This window comes from Castor canadensis, chromosome 9 (genome assembly GCF_047511655.1).
Source record: "Castor canadensis chromosome 9, mCasCan1.hap1v2, whole genome shotgun sequence".
NCBI classification, from domain to species: domain Eukaryota; kingdom Metazoa; phylum Chordata; class Mammalia; order Rodentia; family Castoridae; genus Castor; species Castor canadensis.
This window is the reverse complement of record NC_133394.1, coordinates 45,468,419-45,485,372: the sequence shown is the minus strand read 5'-3', so window position 1 is coordinate 45,485,372 and position 16,954 is coordinate 45,468,419.

The window sequence follows — 16,954 nt, the reverse complement described above, 5'->3', positions numbered from 1 at the left end:
TGTCCCCACTCCAGAGGAACTAATACAGAAACCTTAAAGTGACAGAGGTCAACATGAGAAAGGGATCAGTAACCAGAGTAAAGATCAGTTAGAGATGAATCAACCTGGATTGTAACACATTTGTACACGAAAGCAATGCTAGGAATCTCTCTGTATAGCTATCCTTAACTCAACTAGGACAAACACTTTGTCTTTCTTATTATGCTTATGTCTTCTCTTCAACAAAATTAGAGATAAGAGCAGAACAGGTTCTGCCTGGAACTGAGGGGGGATGAGGATGGGGAAGGGGGAAGGGGGGAGAAATGACCCAGACAAGTATGCACATGTGAATAAATGAATAAAAAAATAAGTAAATTTTTAAAAATCAACTACACAATCTCTCAATCAATATGGAAAAAATATTTAACAAAATTGAACACCCTTTCATCATCATAATAATAACAATTCTCAACAAACTAGGAATAGTAAGGAAATTCCTAAACCTCATAAAATGCATCCATGAACAACCTACAATTAACACCATACATAATGTCAAAAGATTAAAAACTCTGCTTTCACTACTTCAACATTACACTGGGGGATCTGGTGGGGGCAATTAGCCAAGGAAAAGAAATGAAGCCAGGTGCCTGTGGCTCATGCCTATAATCCCAGCTACTTGGGAAGCTGAAATTGGGAGGATCATAGTTCAAGGTCAGCAGGGGAAAATAGTCCTTCAGACCTGCATCTCCAAAATAGCCAGAACAAAATGGACTGGAAGTGTGGCTCAAGAGCACTTGCTTTGCAAGTGTGAAGCCCAGAGTTCAAACCCCAGTACCAAAAAAAAAAAAAAAACCCATCTCTGCCCAATCTTGAGAAAGTTAGAGGACTAACTCATACTCTTCCTAATTTTATTTTTTTATTATTTTTTATTATATTATTTTTGTGCTGGAGGTTCATTGTGTCATTCACAAAAGTTCTTACAATGTATCATAGTTGAATTTACTCCCTTCCTGAATTTAAATTTACCACAGGACGTGGTACTAGAACAGGACAAATGTATAGATAAATGAAATATGGGACAGAAATAAACTCATGTGCCTCTGGCCACCTGATTTTCAACAAGGATTCCAAGACCACTCAATGCAGAAAGAAATAATGCTGGGACAACTGGATGTTGTCATACAAAAAAAAAAAAAAATGAATTTGGACCCTTCCTTCACAACACATAAAAAAATCAACTCAAAATAGATAAAGACCTACAAATAAGGGTTAAAAACCATAAAACTCTTAGGAGCAAACATTGGTATAAATCTTCATGAGTCTGAACCCGACAAGAGTTTCTTAGACATGACACTAAGAGTACAAGCCACAAACTTTTAAAAATAGATAAATTGGAGTTCATTGATATTAAGAACTTCGTCAAGGGACACGTCTAAGAAGTTAAAAAGCCAACTCCTAACAACGAGAGAAAGCATTTTCTTCAATATACCTTTTAAGGGTCTAGTATCTATAAAAGAAACTAGACATGTTAATTAGCTTGATCTAATAATCAAAACATCATGATGTACAATGGAAATATATACAAAATTTTTATTTTGTTAACTATACCTTTATTTTTAAAATACAGGTAAAATGCAATAGAAAAAATCATTTTTAAAAAGCAATAAATTTGTGTAAGCATTTCTCCAAAGAATATGTAAAAAAGACCAATAAGCTTATTTAAGAATGATCAGCATCAAAAATATACATATCATCTTTATGGCAGCACAACTGACTTCAGGAGCTCACGACTGACAATAGCCAAGCTATGGAATCAGCCTAGGTGCCCATCAACAGACGAACAGACAAAAAAAAAATGTAGTATATGTAAACAATGGAGTATTGCTCAACCAATAAAAAAAACAAAATTCAGGTGTTGATGGCTCAGGCCTTTAATCATAACTAGTCAGAAGGCAAAGATGAGGCGGATCTGGTTTGAAGTCAGCCCTGGGCAAATAGCTCACAAGAGCCTATCTCGAAAAAAACCCATCACAAAAAAGGACTGGCAGAGTGGTTCATGTGGTACAGGACCTGCCTAGCAAGAAAGAAATACTTCATGCTTTCTCACATTTGTGGAACCTAGCTTCATAAATGCAAACAAGCAAAAAGTCATGAACCTAAAAGGAGGACTGTTTAGAGAAGGACCCAATGCAGGGGGAAGAGGACAAGGGGAGGGTGATGCAGGATGAGCAAGATCAAAGTACAGCATTTACATGTGTGAGAATGACATAATGAAGTCCATTATTTTCTATAACAAATTAATAAAAAAGGAACAAAAAGGCAACAAATTTGAATCAACATTTCTCCAAAGACTATGAAAATGCCAAACGACCATTATCATTATGCATTAGAGAAATACATCAGAGCACAGTGAGATCTCCCTTCACGCACATATAAAAGCGGTTGAATAAAGCAATAGATAAGAACAGGTAGTGATGAGGACGTTGAGAAATCAGGTCTTTATACCACTCGTGCAAATGTAAAATGGTGTAGCCTCTTTGGAAGCAGTCAGGTCGTCCCTCAGGTGATAAACATAAAGTTACTATATGACTGACCAATTCCATTCGTAGGTAAATACCCAAGAGAAATGAAAACCTACGTTTGCATGAAAATTTGTACATGAGTGTTCATAGCAGCATTTTTCATAACAGCAAAAATGTGGAAACAACCAAAATATCTGAAATTGGTCAATGAATAAACAAAATACATTTATATCAATTTAATAGAATATTATTCAGCCATAAAAAGGAATATTGCTATATGGCATGACAACATGGGAGAACCATGAAACATTATACTAAGAGACAGAATCCCAACATACTACATGATTCCACTTATGTCAAATGCCCAGAATAAGTAAATCAGTAAAAACAGATGATACATTTGTACTTACCAAGGACTGAGGTAGAAGGGGAATGGGAAGTGATTGCTAACAGAGTTTCTTTTGGGGTTGATCAAATGTTATAGAATTAAATAGGAATGGTGCTGTAGAGCCCTATAGAAACACTGCAAACCATTGAATTCTAAGTGGAGAATATTAGGATATATGTACTATATATCAAAGCTTTTACAAGCAGAATCAACACAAAAGTAATACAACCAAACAATGGCAACAGAAAGGTAAAACATACATGACAAATGGAGACTATTCATCAAAAAGAATGCTACCTAAGAACAAAGAAAAATTTGATCAAGCGTGTTAATGTAACTTTTTATTAAAATCAGGGCCTGGGGGTAGCTCAGTGGTAGAGCACTTACCTTGCACATGCAAGTCCCTGGATTCAATCACCAGCACCACACACACACACACACACACACACACACACACACACACATCACACAAAATTTAAAAGCAATTGCATTTAAAAGATAAGAGTAGAAAGTATAAACACAGTACTTGTTTAGGGAAGATAAGGAAATACTTTCAAAGGAGATAAAGCATGACACAGTACACTTCAAAGGGGGAAAAAACACAAAAATGACATAGTACTCTTCGAGGGAAAAAATGAGAGACAAAATTAGAGACCTCAAAAAAGGAAATCATTACAAAAGCAGGAAGAAGTGTCTTAAACAAAACCTAATTTGCTACACTCCAGCCCTTAGGTTTTTTTTAGACAGGGTCTCACTATGTATCCCAGGCTGGACTCGAATTGGTCATCCTTTTACCTCAGCCTCCTGAGTGTGGGATTAAAGCATGCACCACCACACCTGGCTAAAACCTGTTTTTTTGCAGTACATTCAAGGAGAACCTAGAAACACAGCTTTGCCTGGATCTAGGAAATAGAACTGCTGAAGCACAGATAATTGCTTTAATTGTATGTTAAATGTACGTTAGATTTATCTACAATTGATATTAAAAGTGTCGATAAAAGGAAGTAACCGTTGGGATAAAGATCAAAAGACGAGTAGACCACCCACTACCACAGGTGATTGCCAGTAGACAATATGGAGTTGTGAAGGAGAAGGAGGCAGGGATCTGGGTGAGACTGGCAGACATTTTCTTTGGTCATCAATCACTTTTAAGAAAAAATTAGAATTTAACATCAGGACCTCAGCAAAATATTACTTTTTTAAGAAAATAATAAACATGACACAAAATATATAAAAAGTTCACAACTGGGTTAACATTGATGAATTAACTGTGAATTAATTTCTGGGTGATTAAATGGTGAGTAAACTTTCTTATCTTCATTTGGTTTGTTTGGGTTTAATAACTGTTTTGCCATGTTTCTGCAATCACCAAGTCTCATAACAAAAGAATAAAAAGGAGCGATGCTGCACCTTAGTTTGTTGTGTAAATCAGCCAGGTTTACAGGTACCTGAGCACTTCTCACCTTGAGAATCCGCTTTTATGACATAGCTTGTGTTCAGTCACTCAGTCCTTTCATTGTCATTCTATTACTTTGCCTAAGTGACTCCCTGTGTGTGTGTTGACTAAGATCTTGGCCTCACTGTGACCTCCACTGCGATCCAGATGCTGATGTCCCTACTAGCAGCTGGATAAGCAGCACCCATCATATCTTGTGCTTTAAGGACACACAGTGTACCATGGTTAAAAAATAGGTATGGCTGGGAAGTCATGCTGACACTTGTTAAAGTAGAATGTTTCATAAATGTAGCAAAATGATCCACCAAAGAACTGAAGGAAGGCCTCTGTGTGTGTGTGTGTGCGTGTGTGTGTGTGTGAGACGAATCTTAACTTCCCAGGAAACAAAACATTTTAAACTGCCATTGCTAAGAAAAATAACAGAATACTTAATTTCTGTAATTACAGCATTTCTACCAAAAATAGATCTTTATAATGTTTCAAGGAAATTTGTGAAACTTACTTATCTTTAATTTTCAAGCACATATGGCTGGAAATACATCTTAAGACAAATGACAATATTCAGGATTTTCTGATAGTTAAGGTGCATAGTTAAATTAGATATCCTACAATCTTTTCTATTGTCACACCTTTTATAGAGCTTAAATACAGCAAAACTTCACGTGACTCATCATGGCCCTACCTCCACACCTCTACACATCCACACCTCCACACCACCACACCTCCACACCCTAACAGCTATGCAAGTACTTCATTCATCTAATTTTTATGGGTGGAGCTGGCAGTAAATAGGATAAAATTACTAAAATGAGAAATATCCCTTTTGCGTGCATTCATGCTTTTTATATACCCAGAAATCTTTTTTAAAAGAGATTTTTTAACCTGAATTAAAAGCCGCAAACATCATCATTGAGAACTTTTGCAAGTTGTGAGGTTGGTATAAACTAAAACTCACCATAATTACAGTGACAGAAATTCAAAAATTGATGTGAGAAACTGAAAGATGGGAATGTTGGTTTCTTTACTGCAATTTTAAAAACTCTCCTCACTAAATGTTATGACTCTCTATGCTGTTTTGGGGACATTGTGACTTATAATGCCAGCCCAGAATCTTCTCCATAACTTTGACAGCAAATGAAGCTGTTCACACCATCGAGCAGATTACAGCAAGCATAATCCATGCATTTTACTAAATCATTTCCAGGCTCAGGGCTCCCTGCTGTCTACCCTTAACAGCCATCAAATCAAAGTGACTACTATGCCACATTTGGTTACAGCGCAAGATATCAAAACACAGTATGAGGTGAAGAATCACTTTTGACTAAATAACAATTTTTAAAAAACAAAATGTTTTAAAATCTTTATCAATTAATGAAAATATGACTTCTCCTTTCCAAAATGTCAAAATGTCTTAAGTGATAAAAGATGACACTGAGAATCAGTGATCTATCTGGACCTGGAACAAAATCTCTGTTGAACACTAAATGAATAAAGTGTACTTATTTATTGACCAGAACCATATTTTGCCTGGTGCCTGTGGTTCACACCTGTAATCCTACCTACCTGGGCGTCTGAGATGGTGAGGATCACAGTTCGAGACCAGTCAGAGCCTTATTTTGATCCTTCCCTATTATGTTGAAATGATTTTCTTCCTTCCACAAATAACTTTTGGCTCTTCTCCATGATACACCACCTATTCCCTATTTCTCTTTCCTTGACCTCTACATTTATATGTATTTTTGGTTGTGTGTGTACTATCATTCACTTTTTTCCTGATTCTTTTAAAACAGTATTTTGTCATTGAATTTTTTTAACCTTCACTTATTTACAAACACTTCATGAGTATCCTCGCCATACACAATGTGGAGCTGACCAATTAGACACCCCTGCAGCAAAAAAAACACAAAGATGCTCCAAAGTGAAATGCCTCCCCCAAAATCATGTGAGAATTAAAGCCAAGATTTTGCAGATTTTAAGATAATGCTGAAGTCTCTCTATCTTTTTGCATCTTACATAAAATTAGAAACTTATTTTTTAAGAGTAATATATGATGATCTTTGAAACTTTTAAGAAGAATATTTGAAAGATTTAAAACCTTTAAATCATCATTTCTACTACTCATTCATGGCTACTGCTCCTGTACTCTTTACTCTTTTCTCTGATAAAAGATTCTAAATTTTTGTACTTATAATCACTGATTGTATAGAAATTAGGATCTCTTAAAGCCAGGCACAGTGGTACACACCTGCAATTCCAGCATTTGGGAGGCCCAGGCAGGAGGACCATGAGTTTGAAGTCAGTCGGGAATATATATCAAGACTCTACCTCAAGAAAAGAAAGAAGAAAGGGAGGGAAAGAGAGAGAGAAAAGGAGGAAGAAGAAAGTAAGAGAGGGAAGGAAAGAGAGAGAGGGAGGAAGGGAGGAGGGAAGGAAATTGACATCTCTTAAAAATCATTTTTTCAAAGATGAAATACAACATGCTTAGGAGGGGAAATACAGTAATTTGTTCTAGAAATAAAAACTTAAACATAGGCAACACTAAGTCATGAAGTAACAAAGCATTTAAAGACCTCATACTCTTTACTCCATCATTACAGACACACAACATGGTACTAAGTATATAAAAACTATATTTTTAGGAAAACTCATACCTGAAGTTCTCTGAATCCTCAAGAGTGAATGGCTTTCATTTAACTTTTTTTATTCGTAGGAAAAACAGCTCCTTCCTTAAAAATGCTTTTTAAATCAAACATATAACGTAAGGGCACAGAAAAACTCGTCACCTAACAATATAATTGTAAGTCATTAAAGCCTGCACATTTGAGTATTTGATGGACTGATTTTATTACTCACCTAATTTGAAAAACAAATAATCCTTCTCAAAAAATTTAGATGCACACCAAAGTCCAAACATTTTCCTCACTGGTCTTTTTTTTAATCCCGTAAAAACAACTACAATTCTGGAATATAGCCGTCATGTGAACATTCCAAAAATTAATGCTCTGACCTGCCTTGACCAGCAACCCTCCAGAAATAATGAAGCCCAGCTTTCCCGTGGAAAATTAACATGTTTTAGTGTGCAGCGAAGAGCTGGAGTCATTGGACAAGCCATATATGTCTCTTTATCAAATCAAAAGGGTAGCAATTGGATGATACAATAAATAATTTTGCTTTTAGGAAAGGCATTGCTCCTTAAATCTGTCAAATACATGACTACACTAACTCTTTGATCCTATTTTTAAAAGTTGCTCAGTTTACAGACCATGGTGAGGACGATGATTCCTAACTCCTACTGGACACCAAGGACATGCCACGTATTTTCCTTAATGTCTTCATCACTACCTAATTAAGACTATCATCTGCACCACAATCAGACGAAGAAACTGAGGCAGAACAATGACATAACTCAGCCTCATCATTCACTTAGCAAGTGGCGTGCTCTAGGTATGAATCCATGAGCCAAGATTTGAACTTAGTACCAGTTCTTGCCTCTCTGAAATAAGGAAACGTTTTCTAAGTCATGTTTTTCCATGTAACTGTGATCCCCCTTCCCCTGACCCTGTCCCTAACTGTCCTATCTCAACAATTCTTGATTTGCTTTCATGTTTGGTTTTAACAAAAGAGCAGCTCAATTCATGTTTACAATAAAATATTGCCACACTAGAAGAGCCTCATTTTAAATATGATACCATGTTAGAGTCAGAAGCCCTTTCAAATCCCTTGTGACCATAACAATGTAGTAAATTTAATTCGTTCTTCTCAATATCCTCATATATACTCAAGCTCAAATAACTTGCCTCTGAGCTTTTATATAGCTGAGTTTGAAATCCACATTATCTACACATTATTTACTTCAGCATCTATTTTCTATAACAGGCTAAACAAACTTGAACTACAAGCCTGTAGAAGAGAAGATATTTAGGACAACCCTCAGTGAATCAGAATGATTGCATGTTTAATTAGTGCCTCAGTGTAAATCCTAGCTAGTCAGATAAACCCAGCTTTGGGGAGAATTCTGGATTCCTCAGAAATGGATTTAGAAATCCCAAATTCTCAGAATTCCAACCCAAGAAGCATTCCACATGCAATTTCAGCCTTTCCTTTCCCTAATAAGATACGAACTCAAGAGCTTGAGGGTAGCCCAGCTAATTAGGCCTTTGCCAAACAATAGGCCTTTTCTTCACAGCTGTGGCTTCTCACCCAGATGATAAAAAGCAATTTGGGTTCAAGACTTTTACTGAATTGGTTTGCACCCTTCCAGGGCCCTGCTGGGACCTCCTGCATATCCCCACATCAGAGGGTAGCCACAGTCCTCTGCCTCCCAGCAAAGCAGAGTTCCCTTAAGATTTATGCGTGGCTTTCATGTTTGCCCATTGAATGAAATCTAAGAGCTTTGCTCCTTTTAGCTTCAACTACCTTCCCTGAGGAAAGCAGGGCTTTGGAAACTTGTGCATGTCAAAGGAAGTTTGTTTATCCTTAGGAAAGTCCAGCAAAATTAGCAGTGAAGAAATTCCTTTGTACCCTTTGGCAGCGCCTATGGCTAAGGGCCCCAAATCACAATGGCCCCAGTCACTCAACCTTGGAGAAAGACCTACAACTCCAAAATAGCAAGAGTAAAGTCTTTCCATGTTAAAATGTGGAAATTCATATATACTACTAGTACGCATTAAATCCACCTAATTAAGCAACCCCCTGATTTAGCAAGTATTGTCTTGTTTGATAACATAGATGGTGATACAATTTCAGATCAAAAGATATTAGTAATCATTTTCTCCAACTGCTTCATTTTTCTAGAAACTTAACCTAAGGCCCCTAGGGTTCAAGTGTCTTTTCCAGTTGGTACTAGTGTGGGTCCAGTTCAAAAACCTTCTCAGTTATTCTCTACTGTTCATATAAGATCTGTTGAAAAGCATTAAAAAGTTAAAAAATTAAAAACCCTCATTTGAAAACTTGGGTCACTTTAAATGACAAATCTGACCCCAAGAGACTGAGGATGAGCAAGTGAGTAGAAAAGGAAGTACAGTAAATGGCATTTGATCAAACCAATGTTTTATTCTCTGAGTGACAGTGCACTGCAATGACACATTGCCACGAAGCCTCTTTTCACCAAAGCCATTCTCCCCACAGGATGAATCAGATTTGCTGGTATGTACCAGCCAACCACAGAAACAACACTCTTATTTTGTAGAAAGCAGTCACTGTGTGATTGGAAGAGCATTGATCACCGGTGTATCCTATCTGCTAGGTAGCAAACAAGTGTCATACTGACCAAGACAAGTTTAGTGAACAGCTAAAAACATCACCTTTTTATAATCTCTCACTTAATAAGATCAGAAACGCACCTCTATGTGCTGCCCTCTCAACTAACTTGAAATCAGCCACACATGTAAGAGTCTTAACAAGTGGCTGTGACCCAGGCAGGGTGGTCACAGATAAGCTGTTCCCATACACACTGCATACAAACTTGCCCCAGAACAGAAACTTTCTTAAAAGCACTCAGGCAGCAGAATGCAATTTTCTGGCTTCCAGCCATATAAGCTGGCAACAGAGACAATGGAGTGGTGAATGCTCAGGCAAAGACAGCTCTGCAGAGTCCTCTGAGCTGTGATGGCTTCCAAGACACAAGGAGTCTGCAGAGGCCAGGTAACTGAGGCTCACGGCGCTCAGCTTTGCTCATCTTGTCCCAGTTCTAGAAGGAGACTTTGAAACAAGGCACCAAATAGCAGTACCAGGAGTTTAAAAGACATGGCACTTTAATATAAATATATAAACTAATACTCACAATCGCATGTAAAACTATAATTCTTTGAGAGAGCTCAAGAAGAAAAAAACCTAAATTCACTCTTGCTTTGTCCAGGAACTGTTCTGTCACGACTTTTTAAATCTTGGCTGGGCACACTGCTTGTCAGTTGCTTCAAAAGACTTTAGCATCAGCAATGATGACGCTATAGGTGTGCACAAGCTGTCATCTTCATCCTAGGGGCTCTTTCCTTCTATCTGCCTCAGTACGGGCCAGTGCTAGTAAGTGTTCAGAGCAAACCCATGGAACAACTTGTATAATCTTCTGAACTTCTTGCTAATAAATATTTGTAGGTACAGGAGAACCTTGTCTGAGCCTTGTTTTCACTGCCAGAAAGGACCCATGGTCCCCAAGACATTAGCCATCAGAAGCTTCTGAGAGTACTTTCCAAAAAAATCTCAATTGGAGATTGGACTGTGTGCAAGGGGAAAGGAAAAGAAGTTTCTCTACCTACAATGTGGAGAGAAGGTCAAGAAAAGGTCAAGAGAAAAACAAAAGTGGTAAATAGTCAACAAGTCTTCTTCCTCAAAGATACTACTCACAGCTATAGACCTAGATGGAAACTCTCTGCCAAGTTGGTCTCCTCTTCTAACTTTCCCTTTGTTTCAATCCATACAGGAGTAAGACAGATTGTCAAGAACAGACCTTGCTGTTGTTCCCAACACTAACCCCACCACACCCATTGTTATTCGGCAACCACTGTTTGATTGAAGAGACAGATGACACGGTGCATGGACTCCAGGCCAAACCTTGGCTCTGTCACTCTCCAAATGTGAAACTTTGAGTAAGTCATTTAACATACTCCTACCTCTACTTTTCTCACCTATAAGAGGACATTGTGACCATTTTTGTATAATACACTTAAGACAATGCTTTGCATATAATTAGTATTAGAAAATGATTATCATCAGAGCTACAATAATTTATACCTTCTGGGAAAAGAGTCTGTGCACTACAATGTTGTACTCTAAAAATACAGGGCCAAGGGAAAAAAACAGAGGACTAGAAGTACCTCTGAAAACCTTTATGCAACCTGGTAGTGCACCATCAAAAGCTATACCTGGTATAGCTTAGCCTGTCCAGGCAACTTACTAGAGCTAAGAGTTATCTCAGTAGATGTTTAAAATGGATGAGAATACAGTGCAAATGTTGGTGACATTCAGGAATAGCAGACTGCTGGGCAGTGAGAGAGTATGGATGGATACATCTCTGGGCCAGTGGTGCAGCTGTTGAGGTGATCCCAAGAGGCAAAGCAACCCACCAGCAATCGAAAACTGTATAAGTCCAGGGAGGTTCCCTCAAGGAAGGTTGCCCCAGGTCTAGGCACTTGTTCTCAACTTTCATAAAATACAGCAAAAGGACTTTTCTGAGCCAGGCATGATGATGCACAGCTGTAATCCCAGCACTTGGGAAGCTGAGGCAGAAGGATCTTAAGTAGGAGCCCAGTCTGGATGACATAGTAAGTTCCAGGCCAACCTGAAAGAGACCCTGTCTCAAAAAGGGAATGTGGGGGAGGCAGTGGGAGGCGTGGTATTGGTGGCATGGATCTAGTAGTAAAGCACCTGCTTAGCATGTGTGAAGTGCTGGGTTCAAACTCCAGTACTGCCAAAAAAAAACTAAATTAAAAACAATTTTTTAAGGAGGGGAGTCTGCTTCTCCAACAATGTAATTTATCTGCTATAAGAGCTATGCCGAGAAACTCATTAGTAGGAAACTTACTGTTTCCACACATTTAAGCCACCTCCTCTCATCCTACTCTCTTCAGTAATGAAGTTATTATTTTTTCCACACATTTGCAGGAGTCCTATCATTATCAGTTAACTCACAAGTCATTTGGAAAAGAGAAATAAGACATATTAGTCTCCTAGTTAGTAAATTTTCCTATTTTAAATGAAGACATTGAGGAAAGAAAAATGAACTTGCCCAATATTAGTCAGTCATGTAGAGTTCATTAATGTATCTGTAAGATTAAGAAACTCACCAGGGGCTGAGGGTTCAGCTCAGTGCTAGAGCACTTGCCACATGCACAATGCCCTGAGTCAATCCCAACACTGAAAAAACAAGAGAGTAAAAAAAGAAGACCTACCTAAAGTCAGTGCTTGCTTTGGGTCATTAGGAATTCAATGTTTAGAAACACTAAACTAAAATACTTTTGTGGTCTGACTATATGTCCTCACCTAATTCTCTAGCACCCAATTAGAAACAAAAAGAATGCAAAAATATGGGTAACCAAAACTAAATCACACCACCATGCTTCCCATTCCTCCCACATTGAGCCATATGTCTAGGGCAGTGGGCCTCCCATGCCCCTTCCTCACCCCCAACTCCCATCTCTACACTACTAGCCTTCAGCCAAATCCTGAAAACACATGTCCACTCAGAACTCACTATGATGCTCTGTTCCTAACATTAGTCTGACCAGCTTCGACACTGGTCAATCATGTCATTCTCTTAAGTCAAGTCTCTTTATCCCTTCCTAGAATACTACATCTTCCTCCTTTCATTCCCACAGTATTGACCTTCATCTCTCTCTCCTGGAGGCTACAATAGTCATAGTCTCCCAACCTATCTCCCTGACTCCCTGCCACCATCTATACTGCTACCAATGTGTCCTCCCTAAAACAAGACTAGCATGTCACCACGCAGTTGGGGTTGTCGGTTATCTGTCTGGCATCATCAACGGTCTCCTCTCCTATCTGATGCCTTGATCATATTAAACTACTTAAAGTTCCCTAAACATTCCAGATTGTTTCTTAAATTTTTGGTCCTTCACTCATGTTTCTCCCTCTGCCTGAAAGATGCCTCCTATACATCTTGGGTCAATACTGCAATCTATCCATCTACTTCCTAGTATACTCCTGTAAGTATGAGAGTCTGTTGAAGAGGTACTTCCTCTTTATGGTGCCTGTACAAACCCACATTCCATCCCTTCTCTGAAGAAGACCCCATTCTTCATCCTGTAGTTCTACACATGGCACTCTAAAACACCCTATTGTCCTCATTCTTTTTGAGTACAACCACCTATACTAGAGTCTAGCTTTTTCAGGCCAACAAGTCTTTCTAAATCACTTCAGTATCTCCGTACCCTTAACATTATTACCAGCATGGGGTTGGAGATTATTAAATGCTTGTTTGCTAAATGAATGAATGAATGAATGAATGGCACTTAAGGTATTTATTTCTACACCATCTTGTGGCCATTCCTAGAAACAGCAGCTTCTCCAAAATCCTCAAATCCAATGAGCTAAGAAACAGTCCCAATTTCTTCTATATTTCCCCTTTGTTCCAAACATCCCAAATGTTTGGAATTTGTTGGGCTTTGCATTATATTGTGGAACAAAACCAATTCAAACTTCCCTTTTTACATCTCAGAAACAAATTGAAGTCATTATAAATGAATAACTTATTTCGTAAGAAGTGGGTCCACAAAATGGCTTTCCATATTACCAGTGTTTTCTTTTTTAAATCAATGAGCAGACACAATCTATCTTTTCTCCAAATTCCTGCCTAATTTCCTCCAGTGCTTTCTCAATTAAGGCCATGTGGTATCTTCAGGACATTTTTATTTTTCTGTCAGCATTCCATTTTAACTCTCTCACTTGGGATTCACCAAAGAGAAGATCTTATTATTCAAAAAGAATGCATCAGAAGAATTTTTAATAGAATACATGTAAACATCTATTCATTTACAGAAATTCCAAGGAAGGAAATAAGGGAGAATTTTTATTGTTGTTGTCCTTTCTTTAAAGACATATCTTAGCCTAGAAACAACCTTGAACATATTAAGCTATTCATGCTATTGGTTTTTTTTTTTTCTTTTTTTAATTCTTGTTATGCTGGGGGTACGTTGTGACATTTACAAAAGGTATTACAGTATATCATAGTTGAATTCACTCCCACCATCGTTCACTTATGCTATTCTAATGTTCTCTATTGATCAATTCATAAATTTATTGATTATTTACTTTGTATTTAGTCTATAATAGATATGTAGGTGATAGATGGGCAGACATAAGAAGTATAGAATTCCTTGTGAGTTAAAAAAAATAAAGAGTTGAAATTTTTTTAAAAAAAAGAACAATTCAAGAACAACTAAGTTCTTAATTTTGAACAGACTTTTAAGTGTGATCACAGAAACTTGGCCTAGAGTGTGCAGAGAGCTACAGGAAAGAGAGATGGACATAGAGTTGGAAACTAAAGAATATGAAAGGTCGAGTTTGCATTTCAGACAAATATGCCCCCCTGGGCAAAGGTGTACGCAAAGGAGCATGGTGTGTTACAAAAACATCACTTTCTCCAAAGTGCTGCTGGTATGCCACAGAAGGCCGGAAAGAATGTTAAATAATAGGCCAATGAAGGGACACTTAAATGCCAATTCGAATCTAATCCAAAACCACACATTTATGAACAGCTTATATTAGGAAGAAAACCAAAGCCAAAGATGCGTTCAGGTAGCTCACGCCTGTAATCCTAGCTACTCAGAAGGATCACGGTTCAAAGCCAGCCAAGCCAAATAGGTTACGGGACCCTATCTCAAAAAAACCCATCACAAAAGTAGGACTGGTGGAGTGGCTCAAGGTGTAGGCCCTGAATTCAAACCGCAGCAAAACAGGGGAAAAAAAAGAAAAAAGAAAGAAAAGTAAAGAGAACCAAAGAAAGCCAAAACATTCACAGATTTGACAAACATGGTCAAGGGTGCTAAGGGTCCATCAAAACTTAGTGGGGGCTGGAGGTATGACTCAGGTGGTTGAGGGTTGCCTAGCAAGTTCAAGGACCTGAGTTCAAATGCCAGTACCACCAAAACCCAAAACAGAAACCTTGAGTTATTTCTAATTTAGGCTGGTTACAATTTGCAAAGGATATAAGCTCTTCTACAGGGGTCCCCTGGATCTTCCATGACCTGGGGTTCCAGCTGTACCACTGACAGAGAGCAAGGACAAAAGACTCCAGGGCCTATACCAATACCAGCAGGAAGCAGCCAAAGACTGACTTTGACTTCCCATTCCCCATAAGACAGGATCGAAGGAAAATGATAGGCAATAATTAGACATGATTGATGGGGATATGCAAAGGACACCCTAAAATGCAGAATCCTTGGTTCAATGCCTGCATGCTAAGGACCTTGTTTCCTCTCCTTCTCTCTCTCTCTCTCTCTCTCCTCTCTCTCTGCCTACTTACTTGCTTACATGCTGCAAGTTAAACTTTTCTAGACCTACACTTGCAAAACCTAAAAGAGACACCAATATGACGAGTATGAAGAAGGCTTGATACTGCCGATAAACTTTGCTCAGCTCAGTCTGGAATGTGCACACCCCTCTGCATCTGATTCCAAGTGAAAAAGAAGTTATAGGGTAATCTGGTTAAGGTGGGCTACTTTGACCAAAAGTTACCTTTTACCCATTACCATGTCATTATAATTTCATTGTACTTTTAAATCTCCTCCCCCACCATGGGTTTTTCTTAGGTGGTCATGGGTAATTGCATGAGCAGAGTAATTCTTGAGATCTGCCATAATTCCTTCACAACTTTCATGCCAATTACTCCCTGTAGACTGGTCCTAAAGAGGGACTTGCCCTCCAAGTCCCCTGAACATCAATAAAAGCCTGAGCTAATATGGAAGTGACTGCTGTTCTCCACCTCTCTTCCTGAGATCCCTCACTTTCACCTCTGAAAGTGCCTATTCTATTCTAATAAACTATACTTTTTACTACTCTGAAAAAAAAGAAATAGAAGGGCTGGAGATATAACTCAGCAGTAGAGCACTTGCCTAGTATGTCTGAGGCCCTGGGTTTGGTCACCAGCTCTACACACACACACACACACACACACACACACACACAGATGCACATGTGCGCACACACACAGTGATAGTCAGCTATATGGGAGGCAGAGATTAAGAGGACTGCAGGTTGAAGCTAAGTGGGACAAAAAAGTTAGCAAAACCCCATCTCAACAAATAAATCTGGATGTGGTGATGGACGTCTGTCATTCTAGCTACATGGAAGGTCATTGGTAGGAGGACCCCAGTCCAGGCTGGCCCCAGGCAAAAAACAAGAGACTCTACCTGAAAAATAACTAAAGCAAAATAGCTCAAGTGGCAGAGTGCCTGCCTAGCAAGCACAAGTAAGGCTCTCTCTCTCTCTCTCTCTCTCTCTCTCTCTCTCTTTCTCTCTAAGTGTGTGTGTGTGTGTGTGTGTATGCACAGATATATATTTTATTTAATTTTACTATTTTAATATATCATTCTATATACATTTTATATATACATAATGTAGCAGTTTGGAAAAAAGATAAGCAAGAGAAACATGTCAGTGAAAAATAATTATATTTTAAAATTCAACTTTGTGGAATGAGGACAGTTGAAACAGGTGAACGAACCGACAACAAAATCGTATCACAACAGAGGAGCTGGGGAGGAAAGCTGGCTTTGAGAGAATCCGATGGACTCAGGTAACACTGGGACATCTGTTTAGAGATGGCAGAGAGGTCCTCCCACCCGCCATGTTCCCTCCCTGTGGATGAGCATCCAGCAGTGTAGCTGCCTTGCCTCCCCCACCTCCTCACAGAAGGTTGACTGGGGAACTTGGGAGCAAAAGAAAGCAGGTCATGGAAAGCATTACTCCTTCCTCTCCTCTTCATCTCTATGAGGCAGCAGCCAGCCAGGCATGCTTTCTATACTACTCCACCTTGCTTAAGTTTTAAAGAGGCCTGATTTTAGATTTACTACTAGAAAATCCATTTTCCACAACTATGGGCCACATTTTCTAATTCTGACTTTATTAGTAATAGGATGACACTTGGGTCTTGCC